The sequence below is a fragment of the Ranitomeya variabilis genome, chromosome 3 (genome assembly GCF_051348905.1).
Source record: "Ranitomeya variabilis isolate aRanVar5 chromosome 3, aRanVar5.hap1, whole genome shotgun sequence".
Taxonomy (NCBI): Eukaryota; Metazoa; Chordata; class Amphibia; order Anura; family Dendrobatidae; genus Ranitomeya; species Ranitomeya variabilis.
Window position 1 is genome coordinate 746,298,817 of NC_135234.1, and position 18,888 is coordinate 746,317,704.

Sequence of the window (18,888 nt, forward strand, 5' to 3'; positions counted from 1 at the left end):
CAACCCATTTCTAACATGGGTTTTACACCATGTGGGGGGGTTTTTGCTGTATCATTACAGTTTTCAAAAAAATGTGCCAAGTTACATTCGGAAATTCTGACAATACTGAGATATTTAAGATTCAGGATAAGATAACATGTTTCTCATTGGGAATAATTTATTTAATCCAATGTCCATGTAGAAAATTGTATGTTGGTAGGACTAAGAGGAAATTAATGGTACGAATAAAGGAGCATCAGAGAAATATTCAGAAAGGGTTCCTGGGTCACCCCCTATCCCGTCACTTTAAAGAGAAACATAATAGGAGCATTGAGGATGTGCAGTCTCTGGGAGGTGGTAAACTAAGCCTAATGCTCCCACTGGTAGGCCCTTGATTGTGACGGCCTAACAGCAGAAGTTGGCACCCTAATTTTGCGATGTGGTACCCCCGCTCCTCGATGGCTGTCCCTTCAATCCCTAAATCTATAAATGTAAGGGGGTCAGAAACTCTTCCACGTCCCTACCCCGTTAAAGTAGAGTATAATGCTTTACTGCTATGTATGTATGTATGTATGTACATACAGTATGCACGTACAGTATGCATGTACGGCCCAGGTGTCCATGTAGGGCGGATAGTTCTGCAATGTTAGAGCAAAGTACCCAGCCATCCAGAGTCCAGATGGACAGAAGCTCAGCTGAAGCAGCTGTGCGACAGCAGTGTGGAGCAGAAGCAAGAGAAGAGGTCCTAAACAGTACGGGGATGCAGGTCGCTCATCATGTGGAAGATCATCCCATGGTCAGATTCCCTCAGATCCGATCCAAAACAGACGAGGGAACCCCCAAGCGTAGACTCTTGACATGGAGTATGCTGCGTTACCGCAAGAGGCGGTACGACCCAGGCACGTACTGAAGAACCTAGAAAGAAGTGCAGGGAAAGTAGAGAATGTTAACTGTATGGAACTCTATGCTGATGCTGTATCTGAAAAGGATGTGCAGTGAACAGAGGAAAGTACAGTTTTAAATGGACTGTCTTTATATGCAACAATGCCAGCAGCAGAACTTCAGCCAGCTCGATGGGACCCCGACGATGCAGAAGGTGAAGCAGAAGGTATGCTGCAGATGGGACATTATATTCTTGTGATGGGAGACCAGGGCGCATTAAAGCACATACCCTCAGCCACGGCCATGGCCCTGGCATACCCTCACATAAGGAGAACAGAGCGACAGATGCAAGAGGATCCAAATGGATCCAATTCATTTGTGAAGATTCAAACACACTAGACCACTGAAGTGTATATAAGCTTGATAATACTTTATATATAGGCTGTCAAGAAGAGGAAATATAGCAATAGCAGTTTGATTTTAACGGACTAGTAATAAACTATGTAACTAGCATCCAGATATTATGCTGTATAGATATCATGGACCGACATCCACTCAATTAATACGGTCTCAGAAGCATGTACTTAGGTGTATACTTTATCTATAAAAGGTTCTTACACTGACTAACTCACAATATATGGTGACATAGGATGACCACAAATGTTACAAAGGGAGACTCAAAGATGTACGAGTGTCAGGCTAACAGTATAATGGAAGGCTATGGTGTCAGTTATAAGGTGACCATTATGAGAGTGGCCTTTAGGTCCCTCAAATGAAGGACAAAATACAGAAAAATATTTAAACAATAAAGTGCAAGTGTGCTTGACAAGCAATAGCATATCTTATATAGTGGAGTGTTGTCCTCCACTGCACCTCCTCCCCTGCATCCATTTACTACTTGCATTGAATAAAGAAAGGAAAGTTTTACTGCATCACGGAGTGCCAACTATTTTTTCCTCCTTGGCCAGACTGTCTACAATGTGGTGCTGCTCAAATAATAAGAGTTTTTGATTTTACACAACTATATTTTGTTATATTATTCTGAAATGTCCTGTGTCTGATTCCGCTTATGGTTTGATAAATTAAGTCTTCAAACTTTACAATATTGTGTCTTATTTCATCTAGATGGAAGAGGCTAAAATCCAAACTTCATGTTTGGGGGCAATCAAAAATCAATTTTCTTAGGTTCTTAAAAAAGGGGTCTCCTGTCCTTGTTAATGATATGGAAAACCAGGTAAAACATAAAAAAATCAATAGGATGAAGGCACCAAAGAGCAGTTTCACACAAGGCACCATTCAGGCTAAGGCTGGCCGTGGCCATTGTGATTCATTATGTGAAACAATACTTACCTGGGAGGGGAGATGTCATGCTCTATAAGGTGGATCTCCTGGGGTGGTAAGAGTTAATTAAAATTTCATCATGGCTGGTGCCAAAGTCTCATGTGTAAAAAAACACCATTTGTTTACTGGTTAAACTGGACTTGAATAGAATTGAACTGGAGACTTCTCATTGGATTCCTTTTATTTCCTGCAAGACAATGCTGGTCAAGGGCTTTATAAAGTTTCTTTTGAGACAAGTGGACATTGCCTGAATATTTTCCAGAAGTGGAAAGAGCTGAGTGATCTCCCACAGGTGAAGACTTGGAGCTTTATTCCCCTTTTAGAAAGCCCACCAACATCCTCACGACCCGAAGCAAAACCACAACCTGTCCAAATGCACAGTGAGGAAGAGATGAAGAAGCTCGGTGCCAAGATTGTAAAGGCGGAAATAATGGGGAACACTGAGATGGCTGCAAAACTCAAAGCTCAAATGGAAGAAGCTCGTCAGCAAAAGCGAAATCGACTGGAAGACTATGAGAAAGAAAGGAGAGAAAAATCCCAGAAATCCGAAGCTGGAGAAGAGCAAGAAGTTCTGCTGGTGAAAACGGACCTGTCTGGTAGAGCGTGGCCAGTAAACTCCGTGGCGGGTCCTGCAGAGCCGCGGGGAAGGCGGCGAAAAAGACAACTGGTTGAGACACACGTGGACAAGGAAAGGGTGCGTTACTTCCATGATGACGACCATCAGAGCCTTCAAGATCTGGTCAAGAGAGAAAAGATGGGAACAGCCGAAGACCAGAACAAGCTATACCTGAGAATGGCAGCCAAGCTCAGAGAGAAGACTGACCAGGATTACTACACCCTGGATAATATGTTTGTCTCAAAAGCTGCAAAGAAAGAGCGAGCAAATGAGGAAGAGGAAAGAGAGAGGCGGCAAGCCATGGCCGAGCATCGGAGACTGGCTGCCAGAATGGAAAAATGTCCATTTTGCTTCGATAATGCTGAGCTGCCAAAGCACCTGATCATTGCTAAGAGTGAAGGTATATTTGTGTCTTCCCAACCACCTTTCCCTCACGGAGGGACATTGTCTGATCGTTCCTTTACAACACCACACTGCAGCGACGCTTCTGGATGAAGACCTATGGAATGAAATTCAGATGTTCCGTAAAACATTAGTCAGGCTATTTGCCGATAACGGACTGGACTGCATCTTTCTGGAAACTAACATAAACTTAAAAAAATGCTTTCATCTGGTCTATGAATGTATTCCCCTGCCGAAGGAGGTGGGAGATATGGCACCAATTTATTTCAAGAAAGCAATTCTGGAATCTGACGAGGAATGGTCTATGAATAAGAAGCTAATAAAGCTGTCTACAAAGGATGTTCGGCGATCTGTTCCAAAAGGCTTGCCTTATTTCTCGGTGGATTTTGGACTACAAGGAGGTTTTGCGCACATTATCGAAGACCATAACAAGTTCCCACATTATTTTGGCAAGGAAATCATCGGTGGCATGCTGGATCTGGAGCCCAGAGTCTGGAGAAAAGCCGTGCGAGAGAACTTTGACGATCAGAGGAAGGAGGTTTTACAGTTTGCACAGTGGTGGAAGCCCTTTGATTTCACAAAAACAAAAGAGTAACCTCTGTGCAATAAATGTATTGTAACTGTTATATTGTGTGTGTATATATTACTTCTTACTATATACACCGGGCACTTTATCTTTTTATTTTAAGTGTGATCTGAAAACAAAAAAACCTAAAATTTTAATAAACTTTGTAAATACTTAAAAAAAAAAAAAAAATACGTATGTGGTAATGATTATGGTGCTTGAACCCTGTAGGTTCAAGCAACATATTGTAATCCGATTTCTTATATTTTATTCTTCTCCGCGTTTTCCACAATTAATGCAGCCCGAACCGCTCAGCGTAGAGACCCCGTTAAGGCAGCGTTTCGAAGCCCTCGGTGGGGACAGGTGTGCTATGTATTTTAGGAGTCGATCCGATTTGTAGGTAGTTTTTTAAAAAAAATCGAAGTTAAAAAAAAAAAAAATTCCCATAGGAGTTAATGGCGACCTTTCCATGACCCCCAACTGACATAGATTAAAGCCATAGCGCAGGTGCACTGACCTTACAAAGATGGCAGCTAGCCCCTTAATGACCACCAATACGCCTTTTAACTGACCTGAGATATAAGAGAATAGTATCCCCATGCAGGTGACAATCCAGCAACTGTTGGCTGTACACTATAGCTGACAACTTGCTGCATCAGCCACGATCAGTGTTTGCACCGTCCAAATCTGTTTAACCCCTTAGATGCTGCTGTGAATAGTGACTACATCATTATAAATGGTTAACAGAGTGTGGGGGCTTCCTCTTTATCCCAATTGGTGCCCTCAGATCATGATTGTGTGGTCCTGATGTTTGCCAATGACAATTCATGACCAAATAGCGGCCTTAGAGTCAGACGGCTGTAGTAATCTGTTCAGAAGTTGGCGGCATTTATGTGGTAAAAATACAAATTTTCATTTCTGTCATGCTACTTTGTATTAATTCCTGAAAAGCACCTGAAGGGTTAATAAACTACCTAACAGCAGTTTTCAATATGCCAGGGGGTGCTGTTTTTAAAATGGTATCACGTTTGGGGGTTTCCCAATATATGGTACACCTAAAGGCACTTCAAACATGGATGATTCCCTAAAAAAAATACATTTTGTAAATTTCCTTGAAAAAAATGAAAAATTACTGCTACATTTTTAAACCTCCTAAATGCTAAGAAAATAAAATAAAAGTTTACAAATGGTGCTGATGTAAAGCAGGCATGAGGGAAATGTTATTTATTAATGTCTCGCTGTGGTATGACTATCTGGATTAAAGGGATAATCATTCAAAGTTTGAAAATTGCTAATTTTTTAACATTTTTCTCAAATTTCTGATATTTATTATAAATAATCAAAAAACATATTGACCTAAATTTATCACTATCATAAAGTATAATGTGTCACGAAAAAACAATCTCAAAATCACTGGGATATGTTGAAGCGTTCCAGAGTTATTACCACATAAAGTGACACTGGTCAGATTTTTAAAAATTGGCTCCGTCACTAAGGGGCTAGGCAAATGTACTGTGTCTGTATATAGGGGGATGTCTGTATATAGGGGGATGTCTGTATATAGGGGGATGTCTGTATGTAAGTAAGATAAGTGCCCCCCGTCCTGTGTGTGATAAGTAAGTGCTGCTGTAAAGCTGGCAGCGCTGTTCAAGCACCATGTATTTCCTTCAGGAAATGCCCATCTAGTTTGATTTGTTATTTGATATATCCACACTTAATCATGCACAAAGTGCAAGAGTGCAAGAAAAGCGTACTGGAGGAGTTAGAAATGGTGGTAATATACCTTTAAGGGTCACCTGGTTCCGTAACCACGCACGTTTTGGAAAAAAAACCCTGACGAAGGAAGTTTTAGCGAGACGCACGTTGGGGTGTGCCGAATACTTGACCTGGTGACCCTTAAAAAGTATATTACCCCCATATCCAATTCCTCCAGTACTTTTTTGCACTTTGTATGTGGTAATTATTTGATTTGTTAGTCGATATATCCACACTTAATCGTGCACATTGAGATTTCTTCCCTTTTTTTGCACATGCACTGTAAGTGTGACTAGTCATAATATTATACATACATTTATCCATCTGTATACATTTTTTATATGTGATATTTGGTGTTTGTTGCTCTAATTTAAAACCAGATAGTGGAGATGGCCTTCAATGTCTGCAATCTACTGACATCCAAGTGCAGTCCGATGTTTTCTACAGACTCATTCTGATTGCACTCAGCCATGCAACTCACTATGAGATCAAACTTGGGCATGCTGCAATTTTTCGTACCCAAGGAAAAAATCTGACATGTGCACGGCCCAATAAAAGCCTCAACTCAATCCAAAAAAAAAGTCCCCACTCAGGTTTGTCATCTGTCAATGTTAATAAGAGGGGCTTCCATGTTACTGGTAGTAGAAAAGCTCTGGAGAAACGCTATGACTCCTCGCCCCGCCAAAAGAAATCCAGCAAATCCTGCATGCCCCCATTCTAAGCCCCTGTGTGCCTAAATCACATATAGAATCCATGTGTTTGGCATTTCTGTAGTGATGAGAGCCGCCTAATTTACTGGGTGCATGTCTCCAGAAGCAAACTAAGGAATACAATTAAAGATTTGCAATTCTCCCTGTAACATCCACTGCTGCTTGTTTGTGGAAACCACCAATAGAGTCAAAAATCATTGCTACACCTGTAGATAAATTCCCATAGTGGTGCAGTTTCCATAATGGTGTAATTTGTAGGATAATTTTGCTCTGCCACCATTTAGGAGCTCTGTATATGGAATCCAAATACAATTCTCTGATGGTCTTGTAAGATCTGCCTGAGGTCACGTGCTCAAAAGGCTGCCTAGGACAAACTTAGCACAAGCCTCTCCGTCTGGCAGACTCCAGAGAAATCCCAAGACCCTTTAACCCCTGTACAGGGATCTGGATTTACAATAGGACTCAGTGGAATGCCGCCATGGAAGGGCTGCTGTCCAGAGGTAGGAATGGCCACCAAGCAGGGTCAGAGCAGAGGCACACCATGGACCTCATCAGTTTATCAGTTTATTAAAGTATATTATAAGTATCAAAGTTTAAATATTAAAGTGAATCAAGTGTACAAAAGTATCAGTGCACAAAACTAACAGTGTATTGAAGCAAACAGGAGAGAGGTAGAGTGGAGTCTGTGGACTGTAAATAAATGCATGGGAGTTACCATGTGACCCAAATAAAGGTGCAATATTATACTGGCTTGAGTGGCTTCCTCCCTGGTATGTGACTATGTGTAGGAGGAATGACAAATTGTATGTTTCTCATCATCATCTGAAATGACTTGCGAGTTACCTTTTGTCCCAAATAAAGATACACTTTACTGTGGCCTCATCCATGGCATATATACATATATGGTACTAGATGGTGGCCCGATTCTAAGGCATCGGGTATTCTAGAATATGCATGTCCACGTAGTATATTGACCAGCCACGTAGTATATTGCCCAGCCACGTAGTATATTGCCCAGCCACGCAGTATATTGCCCAGCCACGCAGTATATTGCCCAGCCACGCAGTATATTGCCCAGCCACGCAGTATATTGCCCAGCCACGCAGTAATCACTAAGAGGTCACTAGCTGATAGAATACGCAGAAGAGATATTAGAGAAAATGCAGCAGACGCACAAAATTCAGCGCAGAATCTACACTTTTAAAATAGGGGACAGTGACAGTGAAGGGCCCCTGTGCAGGACTTGTCTGGGCCCCCCACCATCAATCCCCACCCATATAAACAAGCTCATTTACATGTATATTCACATTATATACAATACAACAAAATATTCACATGTCTGTTTACACACTACAGACTTGTACATAGTAAACACGGGCACAAAATATATAAAAGATGCACATACACTACTTTCCATTACTGTGATCCACTTGTTCCCATCAGCAGATGATCGGATTGAAGAAAGAAAACAACTAGGATTAACAGTCGCACCTTTTAGTTACACAAGTCTCACTGTATTACAAGACGAGCTGTAATGTTGGTAGCAGTGACTTTCTCAAACATACACAAGTGTTACAAATATATTTTCATATGATTTCAATTTTCATAGTTTCTGTAAGTCCAGGGTGTTTTGTGTATGTCTGCTGAGTAAGCACTTCTTATTACTTGGATCTAGCTTTTCTATTAACCCATCTTACTCCTTCATCATGTTTACCTATGCCCTTATAGTGTCTGCTCCACTAATCCTCTCTCTCCTTCGATATCACAAACCCCAGCACTCTCTAACCTAGTAATCATCTCCCCTTCCCTCTTTCCTCCCCACCTGTCCTCCTCTGCTGACCTGCTCCTCAACCTCAAATCTGTCCTAAGAAAACATAAAACAAGTCGGCCACTCTTTCGCCCACCTGCTCTCTCTCTCTACATCTCCTCACTGCTGGCGACATCTCCCATCCCTGGACCACCTAATCTCATACCTCCCATTACTACTACCTCCTATCGCTCCCTATCCAACATGAACTACCGCAATCTTTCCAATATAAAACCCGTGCCCCTGACGCCAACCCCCCTGCTCCCTCTCTCTGGATCACTCTGGAATGCCCGCTCAATCTGCAATAAGCTTCATGTGATTCACAACCTTTTTCTCTCCCGCAACCTTGCCTTCCTTGGCCTCACAGAAACATGGCTAACACCCTCTGACACCGCCTCCCCTGCTGCGCTGTGTCACGGAGGCCTCCACTTCACCCACACTCCTCGACCCGGCAACAAACATGGTTGAGGAAAGGAGGAGACCCACTCCTCCAACTGCATCTTTAACCCAATCCCGCCTCTTCCTTCCCTTATCCTCCCCTCTTTTGAAGTCCATTCTATCCGCATCTACTCCCCCTCCAACCTCCAAGTGGCTGTCATATACCGACCTCCAGGCCCAGCCACTGCCTTTATTGACCAATTCTCCACCTGGCTTCTTCACTTTCTCTGCTGACATTCCCACCATCATCATGGGTGACTTAAACATCCCCATTGATAACCTTCAGTCAACAGCCTCCAAACTTCTGTCCCTTACCTCATCCTTTGGACTTACTCAATGGTCCTCCGCAGCCACCCACACAGACGGGCATACACTAGACCTGGTATTCACCCGTCTCTGCTCTCTATCTAACTTCACCACCTCACCTCTCTCCGACCACCATCTGCTCACCTTCTCATCCTTGTCCTCCTCACCGGTCATCCATGACCAGCAACATGCGCACCCCCGCAGAAACCTTGCACACCTAGACACCCACACACTGACTCCATCCTACCACTGGCATCCATATCCTCACTCCACGACACAGACGCTGCCACGGCTTACTACAATGCCACTCTCGCATCAGCTATTGACACGGTTGCCCCTCTCGTCCATGGCAGAGTGCGACGTATCAATAGACAACCTTGGCACAATAACACCACTAAAAAGCTCCGGCAAGTGTCCAGAGTTGCGGAGTGGCATTGGAAGAACACACACTCGCAAGATGACTTCACTGTATTCAAACAAGCAACACTCGCTTTTAAATCTGCTCTCACCTCTGCTAAACAGGCCTACTTCACAACCCTCGTATCTTCCGACCAGATAAGGCAAGTCTTCATAGTTAAACCACCACAACCCCTTTGTATACCAGACCAATGCCCAAACCCCATAACATCCCTATCCAACATCACTGAACGGGGGCTTAACTGTCTCCTCTCCAAATCGCACCTCACCACCTGTGCGCTCGACCCCATCCCATCCCACCTCCTCCCCAACCTCACCACCACACTTATCCCATCCCTAACCCACCTGTTCAACCTATCACTAACTTCTGGCACCTTCCCTTCTGCGTTCAAACATGCCACAATCACACCTATCCTTAAAAAGCCAACCCTCGATCCAACTGCTATGTCCAGCTATCCCCCAATATCGCTGCTCCCATTCGCTTCCAAACTCCTGGAGCAGCACGTCCACGCTGAACTTTCCTCCCACCTCTCATCTAACTTGCTCTTTGACAATCTACAATCTGGTTTCCGCCCCCATCACTCAACTGAGACTGCCCTGACCAAAATCACTAACGGCCTACTTACAGCCAAAGCTACTGGACAATACTCTGTACTCCTCCTTCTAGACCTGTCCTCTGCTTTTGACACAGTTGACCGCTGCCTCCTACTACAGATCCTCTCCTCCTTTGGCATCAAAGACCTCGCCCTATCCTGGATCACCTCGTACCTTTCCAACTGCACTTTCAGAGTCTCCCACACTACCTCCTCATCCCACCCTCTCTCTGTTGGAGTCCCCCAAGGCTCTGTTCTAGGACCCCTACTCTTCTCAATCTATACACTTGGCTTGGGACAACTCAAAGTCCTATGGATTCCAGTACCACCTCTATGCTGATGACACTCAGATCAACCTCTCTGGCCCAGACGTCACCGCTCTGCTGTCCAGAATCCCAGAGTGCCTATCAGCCATATCCTCCTTCTCCTCTTGCTTCCTCAAACTCAATGTGAACAAATCTGAACTCATCATCTTTCCTCCATCCCACAGATCTTCCTTACCTGACCTATCTATCACAATCAATGACATCATGCTTTCCCCCATACCGGAAGTCCGCTGCCTCGGAGCAACCTTCGACTCTGCCCTGTCCTTCAAACCGCACATCCAAGCTCTTTCCACCTCCTGTCGCCTCCAGCTCAAAAATATCTCCAGAATCCATCCTTTCCTCAACCTTCAATCTACTAAAATGCTTGTGCATGCCCTCATCATCTCCCGCCTCGACTACTGCAACATCCTTTTCTGCGGCCTCCCTGCTAACACCCTTGCACCTCTCCAGTCCATCTTTAACTCTGCTGCCCGACTAATCCATCTCTCTCCTCGCTACTCCTCCGCTTCCCCCCTCTGCAAATCTCTTCACTGGCTCCCATTCCCTCAGCGTATCCAGTTCAAATTACTAATACTAACATACAAAGCCATCCATAACCTGTCTCCTCCATATATCTCTGAACTAATCTCCATATATCTTCCCTCACGTAATCTCCGGTCCTCCCAAGACCTCCATCTCTCCTCCACACTTATTCGCTCCTCATCCAATCGCCTCCAAGACTTCTCCCGAATATCCCCCATCCTCTGGATTCTCTGCCCCAAAGTTATCCACCACATTCGGATCCTTCAGACGGAACCTGAAAACTCATCTCTTCAGGAAAGCCTACAGCCTGCACTGACCCCACTGCCTCATCAATACCGAAGCTACCGCCTCACCAACACCGGAGCTCCTGCAACCCCCAACCTACTGTCTCCTTCCCCATAATCCTGCAGAATGTAAGCCCGCAAGGGCAGGGTCCTCGCCCCTCTGTATCAGTCTGTCATTGTTAGTTTGTCTATTGTAAGTGATATCTGTAACTTGTATGTAACCCCTTCTCATGTACAGCACCATGGAATCAATGGTGCTATATAAATAAATAATAATAATAATAGTAATTTACCTCGGGGGTGGGATATATTTATGCGGATAGCGGCAGAGTTCAATATACACCGTCCTTCATTGTGGGTAATTCTACTACTAGAAAGATTTTAGACAGATTAAAAATGACAATTGATGACCCAACCAGAGAGTGTCTACACCTCGTGGGCTGTCCTCACCTCATGGGCTGTCCTCACCACGCCGTGTGATACAACCGTTACGTTCCTCATCATTAGGTTTCACACGAGGGACCTTACTGCCCCCCCAAAAAAAGACTCTGCCGATGCTACAGTCCATGCGGCTGACGCTGTGGCTTATATGATTGCTAGTGTTGAGCATTCCGATACCGCAAGTATCGGGTATCGGCCGATATTTGCTGTATCGGAATTCCGATACCGAGATCCGATACTTTTGTGGTATCGGGTATCGGTATCGAAACAACATTAATGTGTAAAATAAAGAATTAAAATAAAAAATATTGCTATACTCACCTCTCCGACGCAGCCTGGACCTCACCGAGGGAACCGGCATCGTTGTTTGCTTAAAATGCGCGCTTTTCCTTCCTTCCGTGACGTCACGGCTTCTGATTGGTCGCATGCCGCCCATGTGGCCGCGACGCGACCAATCACAGCAAGCCGTGACGTAATTTCAGGTCCTTCTAGGCATTCAGTATTTTAAAATTACGTTCCGGCTTTGTGATTGGTCGCGTCGCGGTCACATGGGCGACGCGACCAATCACAAAGCCGGAACGTAATTTTAAAATACTGAATGCCTAGAAGGACCTGAAATTACGTCACGGCTTGCTGTGATTGGTCGCGTCGCGGCCACATGGGCGGCATGCGACCAATCAGAAGCCGTGACGTCACGGAAGGAAGGAAAAGCGCGCATTTTAAGCAAACAACGCTGCCGGTTCCCTCGGAGAGGTGAGTATAGCAATATTTTTTATTTTAATTCTTTATTTTACACATTAATATGGTTCCCAGGGCCTGAAGGAGAGTTTCCTCTCCTTCAGACCCTGGGAACCATCAGGGATACCGTCCGATACTTGAGTCCCATTGACTTGTATTGGTATCGGGTATCGGTATCGGATTGGATCCGATACTTTGCCGGTATCGGCCGATACTTTCCGATACCGATACTTTCAAATATCGGACGGTATCGCTCAACACTAATGATTGCTAAATGCTATACTTGTACAATAACGAAGAACTAGCAACCACGTGCTCCAGAGGATTTATGGAGCTACTTGCCCAAAGTAATTCGAATAATTTGGAGACGCTCGATCAAAAAATTGAGGAATTACAAATAAGACTTAAACAGGATTTGTCTAGTGAAACCTTGGCCCAATTTAATGCTGAGTTAGATAGTGAATTTAGCAAATGGGAGAAAGGAATATGTGATAATAAATCCAAAAAATTCCAACGTGACCTGAACGACCAACAATCAAACACGGTCTATAGATGGAATAGAAGAAATAACCGGGTGAGGGGATCCTCCCGTGCCAGGTCTGCCTCCATGCTGTCGGTCGCATCAAGTGAAGAGTCAAACCCAACACTTCCAAGATATTATGATTTACGTAACTCTGGCTTTAATCGTGATAAGAGTTCTGTTAAACGCAAAAATCCTCAGACCAATCAGCCAGCTAAGAAAAACAAAAAGGGATTGGAGATAATAAATCTTTCTGAACACACTCTTACTAATGACCAATTGGAAGTGTTACAAAAGGGTTTGACCTTGTCTCCGACTAACAAATTCGATTTTTTCACAGCCGTCAAAGATCTGTTCCTCTTCTCTAGGAAATTGATTTTTAAAAAACTTTATGAAAAAGATGGCTTGACACAAACAAGCGAAGACATCGAGAGGGAGGCATTAATGGCACTGGAGGATCTATTAAATGAACAGACATCATCTGCGGTAAGTACGTTTCCACGAGATTGTAGGCCCAGGTCCACTAACTTTCCCCCCTTGTCTCTATGTCCTGCAGTGGATATATTTACCAAAATGGTAATAAAAGATTTTCAAAAAATATCCACAAGACGAAATAATGATAATTTGACATCTAGACAAAGAGTGGCATTAGAACAACTCCAAAAATATGATTTGGTAATTAAACCAGCGGACAATGGGGGAAATGTGGTCCTGTGGCCTAACTCTCTCTATGAAAAAGAGGCATATAAACATCTTAGAGATAAGGAAACTTACAAAAAATTGGACTCTAATCCAACCAATTCATTCTATCATGAATTAGAAGGGATACTGAAAGATGCCCATGATAGAGGTATCATACCTAAGAATGTTTTGGACGGATTACTCACTCAATTCCCCAGGGTTCCTACCCTTTACTTTATTCCAAAAATTCACAAAAATCCCATCGATCCGCCGGGCCGTCCGATAGTCTCTGGCATGGGGGGGTTGAGTGACCCGGTATGCAAATTTATTGACTATTACTTAAAACCTCTTGTTGAGTCGCTCCCCTCTTATGTCAGGGACACGTCTGACGTACTCCGTCGGATCGATGGGATTCAGCTTGAGGACAATATGTGTCTGGTCACTGCCGATGTGCAGTCATTGTACACTTGTATTGACCATCAACAAGGATTGAAGGCGGTCCGCTTCTTCTTGGATGCTAGCAATTGGGATGGGGCCATATGTGAGCTGGTCATGGAACTTTTGACGTTTATTTTGACAAGAAACTTCTTTGTCTTCAGGGATGTCTTTTATTTGCAGCGGTGCGGCACTGCGATGGGCGCGGCCTGTGTGCCCTCCTTTGCCAATCTCTTCCTGGGATACTGGGAGAGGGAGATTTTTGGTGGGGGGGGGGGACCGCAGGCCGCGGACCATGTGCAGTGCTGGCTGTGTTACATTGATGACCTGTTCATTATATGGCAGGGACCTGAAGACGCATTGCAAGAATTTATGAAACAACTAAATGATAATGTGTATAACATCAAATTGACACACCAGGTGAGTAGGACCGAGGTGGACTTTCTGGACATTAAGATCGAGGTGGATGATAATCTATATCCTGTTGGGCAGCATCTCAGAATGAAGCGGATATGCTCGTCTGTTGCTAGGTTTGAGGCACAAGCGGCTGACCTCAGGGTCAGATTTCAAGCAAGGGGATATAGCAACAGGAGCATTAAGGCGGGATACAGGCGAGCCAAACATGCACCACGTAATGAACTATTATGTTCAGGTGGCAGTAATCTGAAAAGAAATCAGCAAAAAGATGTCACACGGTTTATTTTGACCTATAATGGTGAATGGCTCACAATGAGGAACTGCCTCCAAAAACATTGGGGCATCCTCAGAAGTGACCCTACGCTCGCAAAGTGTCTTACCAACTATCCGGCAATGACTGCCAGAAGGAGCAAAAATCTGAGAGACCTGCTGGTCTCCAGTCATTATGCTCCGAAAATAACTACATACAATTTTGGCTCAGGTGGACCACGCAATGGATGTTTTCCATGCGGAAACTGTGTCACGTGCCCAAATATCAGTCGGACTGCTACTTTTGATTCGGTTGATGGAAGTAGAACTTATACCATCAATTATCATATAAACTGTAATACGATTCAAGTAGTGTACTATGCGGTATGCGGATGTCCAAAGGTGTACGTGGGTTTAACATCTCGCCGTTTGGGCACCCGCATACGGGAACATGTACGTGACATAGTGGCCGCAAAAAATGAGACAGACATTACACGTCTGAAAACAATACCTTATCATTTTAGACAACATCATGGGTGCAATCCCAAATCATTCCAGGCACGAGGCATTGACCTTGTCCACTGTGGAATAAGGGGAGGAAACGTGAAACGTATATTGGCCCAGCGAGAATGTCGCTGGATCACGTTGTTGGGTACCATGGCTCCCATGGGCCTAAATGAGGCCCAGGGTTTTTCATCTTTTTTATAAATTCTGTTGAGGTCCTCTTTTCCTGCCATTTCCCATTGGTTTTAATTTGTCTCTTTGTCTGTTATTAATTTCAATTTTTATTGATTTTGATTTTAGAGTTTTCATATTTTGGCTCTATTTACATGCTATCCGATGATGGGATGATGGGAATATTATAAACGTTGGACATGATACCATGGTGTGTTCTAGAAGGAGAAATTACATGAATTCCGAATATGGAAAACGTCAAGTACAGGAACACTTTATGGACTACACTCTATTATATTATTACTTGCTTTAAAGAATGCAAATATAAAGTCGGACTTTTGGCTTTAAGAGCCATTTTTGTATTTGGATATAATTATCATGTTCTTTTTCTTTATGTATATTCATGTGAGTACTTATATAGATTATACCCATGTATGTCGGTTATGTAAGTAATTTGGGCCATTATATACATATATGTATATTTTAAAATGTTTAAATTATGCAGTATTTACCATAATCGTATAATGAGCACTTTTAAGTTCACTCACTTATCTTATTGTTCTATATATCGTGCTTTTTGCTTTCTGATATCTAATGTAGGTGGTATATAGTCCTACTGGATCAGATAGACAGTACCTTATTATTGGCACTATTTGCACTTTCTCCACTTAATGTAGAAAACCGACTAGAATATTGAAAGGATATATTAAATTGAAAAACCAGAAAAAGCGTACTATCCTTAAAACGATATTTTATTATTAAATTGTCTAAAATCCCAATAAATAAGACTCAAATGTATGCAATCAACATCAGCCAACTGGGTTGGGTAAGCTAGATAAATAGGGTTATGGGTTAAGGACATAAATCTATTCCTGAGGAAATTAAGGTGGAAAAAGTTCTTTGCAAATAGTGATCGTAATAAGTGTCAACAACTTGGCATCCTGCCAGAGGATCTTGGAGATGTATGCCTCTTGGCTGACCTGGCAGAAGAGGGCGGTAGAAATCCGGGAGAAGGTCCGTTTACTGACCTCAAATGGAAAAGTACCAAAATGCCACCCTCTGGTGACCATGGTACCATTGATGCTTTTGAAAAACTTGTTGTGGATGAAATAAAGAGAATTAACCCTAAATATAGGTCAGCTAACCCCAATATATCTAGGGAGGAAAAAGATGCATTACAATGCCTTCAATCTGATGCCTCTTTGATTATAAAGCCATCGGACAAAGGGGGAAACACAGTACTGATGAATAGGGTGGATTATGTCAAGATGTGTATGGACGTTCTTGCCGATAAAACGACATATGAAGTATTACGCCGTGATCCATCTCCCGAATATAAAAATGGCCTAAATGACATTCTAAGCAGAGCATTGGAAGCCCATTTGATCTCAAAAAGTGAATTGAACTTTCTCCTACCTAAAAATCCGGTAATTGCGACATTTTATGCAATTCCAAAAATTCACAAGGGGTACCCCCCGCTTAAAGGTAGACCAATAGTGTCGGGGATAGACGCTCTGGGGCAGAACAGTAGCGTCTACCTGGATCAGGTGTTGAGGCCTTTTGTTGTAGCCCTGCCATCCTACACAAGAGACACAACTGACTTGTTGACCAAATTGGAAGGGGTCTCTGTGGAAGCAGGGACAATACTCATCTCAATAGATGTAGAGGCCCTATACTCGAGTATACATCATGAGGCGGGTCTCAAGGCAGTTAAATATTTTTTGAATACTCGAGGTAATCATCTGGCTTCACACAATGACTTTGTGATGACTCTATTGGAGTATGTTTTGTGTCATAACTTCTTCCTGTTTAATGGGAAGTTCTACCACCAGCTCAGGGGCACCGCTATGGGCAGCCCTTGTGCGCCCACCTATGCGAATTTGCTCCTGGGCTGGTGGGAGGACACGGTGGTCTTTGGGGACGGGGATGTCGTCTGGGGACCCCATATACAATTTTGGGGCCGCTACATAGACGACATCCTCGTCCTCTGGACTGGAGATATACCAACCTTCCAACTCTTCATGAAATCTCTAAATGAGAATCAGTTAGGTCTCAGGTTCACGTATGAGGTGGGTGGAAGAGAGATTTCATTTCTCGATGTGAAATTGTCCATTGAAGACAATGGCTCAATAAGAACTACCCTTTTCCGTAAGCCAACGGCGGCCAATGGCCTATTAAGGTGGGAAAGTTATCACCCTACCTCATTGAAAAGAGGGATACCGAAAGGGCAGTTCCTGAGATTGAGGAGAAACTGCTCCGAAAATGGGGACTATCATAACAAAGCAAGGGATCTGGAAAAAAGATTCACGGATCGTGGATATCCCAGGGCATTACTTGAGGAAGCAAATAAACATGCTGAAAATAGAGAAAGGACAACATTGCTTCATCCCCGTAATAAAGATAATGAGACCCCTATAACAAGACTGATCGGTACCTTTGATGATCAACAGGAAAGGGTGATGAATATATTGAGGAAATACTGGGGGATTTTAAGAACAGACCCAGATCTTAACAGATGGATCTCCCCCTATCCGTCTGTTACTTACAGGAGGGGTAGGTCCATTCGAGATATGGTGGTTGATAGCCACTATAATCCACCAAAAACTAAAGAGACATGGCTGGCGAATAGATCTGTAGGGACCTTCAGATGTGGCCACTGTAGCTTCTGCAATTATATTGCACCTTCCACTACGTTTCAGAGCTCAGTGACTAAAAGGATATATAAAAACAGACAATTTGGTAATTGCAAAACGGAGGGTGTTGTCTATGTCTGTACGTGCTCTTGTCCCATGGATTACGTAGGGAAAACTAAGCGACAGCTGCGGGTCAGAATGGGCGAGCATCTGGGAGACATAAGACATGGGCGAGATTCTCCTCTAGTCAGACATGTAAACTCTGTACATAATGGGGATGTTGACTGCATCTCGTTCAAAATCATTGAGGTGATATATCCATCTATCAGACAAGGAGACTGGGACAATAAGATCCTCCAGAGAGAATGTAGATGGATCTTTTGGCTGGAGAGTATGAGCCCTGGTGGGCTCAATGAACAACTGACATATACCTGCTTCATTTAGGACTGCTCGTGTAGAGGATTTAAAGTCTGGAAGATAACCCTTTTGGTCCATTTTATTGACTAACAGTGAGTCTAAAGACACTGTGGGTTATCCCTTTCCCCAACAGTGATATTGTCATCAGCAGAGGTCAGATGGCCTCTTAATGTGGGCTTATATGCCTTCTTTTAAAAAACATGATATACATACTATAGTGGTGTGTGCGGAGGAATGGTAGCAATATATGACAGTATCTGGTGCTATTTAAGGCCGGGAGCATACAGAATATTACTGATTTTGAGTATGCATTGTAGCTTAGAAGTATTTTGATATGGAATTAAGAAATATGCTCAAGTTTTTCTTTATTATTGGAAGACATATTTAGACCTTTCCCCTTTTTCTGAATATTATCCTATGCCAATGTACATGCTCTAAAAATATGGGCCAGCAGTACTTTCATGAGTGGAATTGGTATCCTGTCGGCAGATAGGCTCATATAAGATTTGAAGTGAGCCAGTGCGTATGTCGGCATCTGCTGACACGCATTTGCGTTCCATTATTCTGGGAGCGCCGTAAGGCATGGGATGTAGGGGTGGGTTCCAGCCGCATTGGGCAGAATTAGCACGCCTGAGTGGTGCTGGGACTACTTACTGGTGACACGCATTTTTTATGAGCATTTTTTGAGCACTGTGTATGTCGAACTGGTGACATGCAGTCTGCGTATTAAGCCCCCGGG

The 18,888-nt window shown here is 43.5% G+C and overlaps 1 pseudogene; it reads left to right on the plus strand.

Moving 5' to 3' along the window:
• Positions 1-1,023: 1,023 nt before the first annotated feature.
• Positions 1,024-18,888, plus strand: part of LOC143817793 (CWF19-like protein 2 pseudogene) — a 38,824-nt pseudogene continuing 20,959 nt past the window's right edge.